The sequence below is a fragment of the Acipenser ruthenus genome, chromosome 40 (genome assembly GCF_902713425.1).
Source record: "Acipenser ruthenus chromosome 40, fAciRut3.2 maternal haplotype, whole genome shotgun sequence".
Lineage (NCBI taxonomy): Eukaryota > Metazoa > Chordata > Actinopteri > Acipenseriformes > Acipenseridae > Acipenser > Acipenser ruthenus.
The window spans coordinates 6,963,076-6,968,075 of NC_081228.1; the positions used below are offsets into that span (position 1 = coordinate 6,963,076).

The 5,000-nt window shown below is 47.1% G+C and overlaps 1 protein-coding gene across 1 annotated transcript in view; it reads left to right on the forward strand.

Moving 5' to 3' along the window:
* Positions 1–998, forward strand: part of LOC117968703 (sodium channel subunit beta-2-like) — a 10,507-nt gene extending 9,509 nt beyond the window's left edge. Inside the window, exon 4 of the mRNA XM_034916511.2 lies at positions 1–998. This exon is cut by the window's left edge and continues 2,961 nt beyond it. The gene's annotated coding sequence lies outside the window, so the exon portion shown is untranslated.
* The last annotated feature ends 4,002 nt before the right edge of the window (positions 999–5,000 follow it).

Genomic DNA, 5,000 nt, shown 5'->3' on the forward strand with positions numbered 1-5,000 from the left:
TATACTGCTAGAGCGCTCTGCAGTGTTGAGTGGAGTTCTCTTCAGGAAAGGGTTGTGTTTTTTTTTTACAGAACACTTATTTTTATTTTTAAATATACAGATAGAACTTGGGTTCGAGCCTGCAGCCTCGCCATGAACACCGCGGGCTCGTTTCCGTCTCACTTCGTCTTCATTGCTGCCTTGTTTGGTGTTATTTTATCTTGTTCAATTTGTTAAAGGGATTGTATTGAAAATGTTTTGAGGTTTGTTTTGTTTTTCTGGATATTTTTGTAACACTTTGTAAATGAGCAGGCTTGACCCCATTCTAGGTATTCTGAAAACCACACTTAACACTAAGTACTTGAGCTTTACAAACCTCGCCTTACAAAAAACTCTTACTACACTAAACTGCAGTACACCACATGCAGCACAGCTCCTGAGTACAGAGACCTATTACACATTTTCATTATACTTTGCAAAATCCTTTTGCATAGTTAGTGGAGCCAGACCCTCTCACCCAACAAGAGAGATGACATCTCTTATAATAAACAGAGACCCCCAAAACACCCCACCACAGCCCTGCGAAATCCAAATTACTGCTGCATGAACCCCCCATTCTGAGCAGCGCTGCCATCCTGTGCCAGGTGTGCTGCAGGGTACAGAGCTGTGCCAGCCTCCTGCTGTCTGCCCTGCACTGTAGAGGTGGGTAAAGGACAGGGTAGATTGACTTAGCCAGTCTACCAAAGGTGTATAACCTAGGACTGGACCTGGAGTGCCCCTTGTAAAAGTTTCACACAGTAAAGTGTAATAAAGCACAGTGAAGTCTAGAGAAAGCAGGAGGGAGGGTGCCCCATCTTCCTGTGAACCCCAAGTGCCTGCTGGGATACTGGAGGATGCCTGTTTGAAGCTGCATGCGGATTGGTTTATGTTGCTGTGTGTATTCTCTGCTACATGCCTGTACCGCTCTGTACCTGTGCAGTAAACTTTAAAATAAATAAATACGTGTTCCTTCAAACAAACGCTGGCCTCTGTCTCTAAGCAGCTGTTATTCTGCGTGTCTTTCTGGACAGGTTATTTTCCCCATATAGTGGTTGACTTTAATTTAGCCATGGTCAAAAGTTTAGCATCACCTAGAATTTTAGGATTGTGACATAATTAAAAATAAAAACATGAACATAACTGAGATCTTTCATTTAGCATCATGTAATCAAAGACACTGCAAAGAGTCATAATAGGAATCCAGCAGTATTTCATGTTAGATTTCAAAATGTCGCATCGTTCAGTTTGTCAGTTATACTGGAGAGCAACCTGGTATTTATTTTTCTATTGGATTAAAGCTGTTTAATTATTATTATTATTATTATTATTATTATTATTATTATTATTATTATTATTACAGCCTCTCGTCTGTGATTCACCCAGGACCGTTTCTCAGCGCCGTGCTGGTAGCGGGTCTCTTCAGTGGTTTCTCTGCCCGCGATGTGTCAGTATTTGTGGGATGATCTGAATCCCTGAGGCCCTGGAGCTCTGGAGCTCTGGTTTTTAGAGAGGATTTTGGTGCAAAGAAAGGTATCGGCAGTCACGTGCTGTGCTGCAGTACGTCTGCAGCTGGGAAGAAGAAAAAAAAAAAGACTGCAAGGCTGGGGGGTTAAACTACTGCAGCAACTGACTGACAGAAATACTGCTGCCTCTGAACTTTACACAGAGAGAGGGGGAGGGAGAGGGAGGGAGAGAGGGAGGGAGAGAGGGAGGGAAGGGGGAGGGGAAGGTGGAGGGGGAGAGGAGAGGAAGGGACAGCGAGCAAGTTCATACGAAAGGGGGAGAAGGATAGGGTAGAGGGAGATGAAAAGGGAGGGAGGGAGGGAGAGGAGATCAATAAGTGCTGATCCTGCCTCTCCTGAGCCACACTGTCGATAAATAACTATGACACTCTTCAAAAGCGCTGAGACAAGCAGTTCATCCCAGCGTGCGTCCGAGTGGAAGAGAAGGAGTGTGTGTGTGTGTGCGCTCGCTGTGCGCGTGTGTGTGTGCGTGTGCATGTGCGCTCGCTGTGCGCGTGTGTGTCTGTGTGTGCATGCGTGTGCGTGTGTGTGCGTGTGCGTGTGCTCACCTTTAACTTTCGCTATGCTCTTATGTTATGCAGTATAAAGTCACATTACAACACTACAAACAAACTAAACTGACTGAACAGTTCTAGCAGTACAACACGCAGCACAGGAGCAAGCCAGCCTGGTGTTATACTGCTATACAATACTACACTACAGCATATTCTATAACATGGCTTTTTAGCAGCTGCAGTGTAATAGTGGTACTTTTTGGAAATGATAAAACAGCTTCCTGTGCACTTACTTTAGGGCCACACTGTCCACTAATAAGTACATACACACTCGCCACCTGCTGGGCTTGTTACACATTGCAGCAGCTCTGTGAATTCAATTCAGGTAAACAGTGATTGCCAAATCCGGTATTCTCAGCTGAATCTCAGTTGTAAATCCACGTTGCTTTCCAGTGCGAGTCTGGGGTGAATACTCTGTGTGTGTCGTTAGGCAAACAGCACTGGAAATACAAAGGAGGACTGGGCCAGTGATTGCATGATTAAGAGATCCTCAAAGCAATGCTAGCAGAGCTGGCTGCAAAGTATTTTGCCTACCTTTCCACTGAGCTCAGTGGGACGGCTGGAGCATCTCCTGGACGAAATGCAGGAAACTCAGAAACTCTCACCTCCTCGAAATAAGAAAGAGAAAAAGAAAGAAAGAAGGAAAGAAAGAAAAAAGAAGGAAAGCAAGGCATTGTGCTGGGTGTTGTAGCGGCTCTGCCTCACAGCATTGCTGGCTGTTCCCTGTCCTCAGCACCTCTCTCTCTCTCTCTCTCTCTCTCTCTCTCTCTCTCTCTCTCTCTCTCTCTCTCTCTCTCTCTCTCTCTCTCTCACACACAGCCAGCAGCTCTCCTTTCTTCCTTCGTTCTGCTCCCCTCTCTCTCTCCTCCCTCCTCTTTTAAACATTCTCCCCCTCTAGCCCCCTCTACGCACTTTTCTATTTGCATCCTCTCCTCTCCCTCTCTCTCCCTGTCCCATCTCACTCTGTCTTGTTCCTCTCCCCCTCTATGAAGCTCTATAGATTATCGTATCGCTTGCGTGGCCCATCATTAGGAGCAGCGTGGTGGCAGGTAGCCAGTGAAGAGATTTGTTTAGTTACCAAGGTCACATTGCAAGAATCCTGGAGGTAAACTCTGGAGGAAAGGAGTGGAGAGGAAAGGTGAGGAGAGGAGAGGAGAGGAGAGGAGAGAGGAGAGGAGAGAGGAGAGAGGAGAGAGGAGAGGAGAGGAGGAGAGGAGAAGAGAGGAGAGGAGAGGAGAGGAGAGTAGACTGGAGAGGAGAGGAGAGGAGAGGAGAGGAGAGAGGAGAGGAGAGGAGAGAGGAGAGAGGAGAAGGACACACTGAAAGAAAAACACTAACATTACAATTTCAAAATGTACGCAAGAAACTGGTAGGGTAATGACAACACTGAAACTGGTGGGGTAATGACAACACTAATCTGAGACTGTAATGACTACACTAATCTGAGACTGTAATGACTACACTAATCTGAGACTGTAATGACTACACTAATCTGAGACTGTAATGACTACACTAATCTGAGACTGTAATGACTACACTAATCTGAGACTGTAATGACTACACTAATCTGAGACTGTAATGACTACACTAATCTGAGACTGTAATGACTACACTAATCTGAGACTGGTGGGGTAATGACTACACTAATCTGAGACTGGTGGGGTAATGACTACACTAATCTGAATTTTCTCTGATTTGTTACACTGTCCTGGCCGGTTGTGTGAGATTTTAAACCAGGGCAGTGTGTGTGTGTTTGGGGGATGGGGGGTGGGGGGTGCAGACAGCAGTCAGCTGTTTTCTTAAAACCCGTTTCTGCACATGACCTAGAAACACATGGAGGGCAGAGGAGACTCCACTGGTACACAGCAGTGTGAAGAGCTCGAGGTGTCCTGCAACCCGACCCCGTGAGACAGAAGCAGGCATTCCTCACTGAGTCACGAGCATGGAAACTGGCTGGGGACAGAGACAGGGAACCGCTGTGAGCTGAGCAGCATAGCTGAGCTAACAGTACACAGCACTGCACTGCCCTTGTGTGATGACATCACCACTGAAGATCTGCCATTGCCCCTCACTACACAACCTAGACCACTGCACTGCCCCTGTGTGATGACATCACCACTGAAGATCTGCCATTGCCCCTCACTACACAACCTAGACCACTGCACTGCCCCTGTCTGTCTGCATTGCTGTTGTAAATGGTTTGGTAAGGGTTAACAGCACCTTACTTAAAATTGACTCTGTATTTTTAATTAAATATTAGAAAATGTTTCTAAACTTGTATAACAGGAAACTGAAGTCTAATTAGGGTTGGCCGTCAGAGATCCACTATTACCTGCCTCCTATTTTAACAAATCCTTCCTGAATGATTCAGGTCAAACATTTGAATGAACAAAAGAACTAGGTGTAGAAAATACCTGAATGTAAATTCAGAAGTATTTTAATGTGCATAATATTTCTGATGATATCAGGGATCGTCCAGCATGATCAGCTAGGATCATGCATTCCGGTATGTGCAGCTGTTCCCTTTAATGAAACCAGCGCAGGGATATAGAGAGGGTCCTGATAATCACACAGTAAGAGGACAGGGAGTGAAAGACTCTGGGTCTCGTCGGCTCTGGAGCTGGAGCAGGGGGTCTCGTCGGCTCTGGAGCTGGAGCAGGGGGTCTCGTCGGCTCTGGAGCAGGGGGTTTCTCTGTCGGCTCTGGAGCTGGAGCAGGGGGTCTCGTCGGCTCTGGAGCAGGGGGTCTCGTCGACTCTGGAGCTGGGGGTCTCCGTCGGCTCTGGAGCTGGAGCAGGGGGTCTCGGCGGCTCTGGAGCAGGGGGTCTCGTCGGCTCTGGAGCTGGAGCAGAGGGTCTCGTCGGCTCTGGAGCTGGAGCAGGGGGTCTCTCTGTCGGCTCTGGAGCT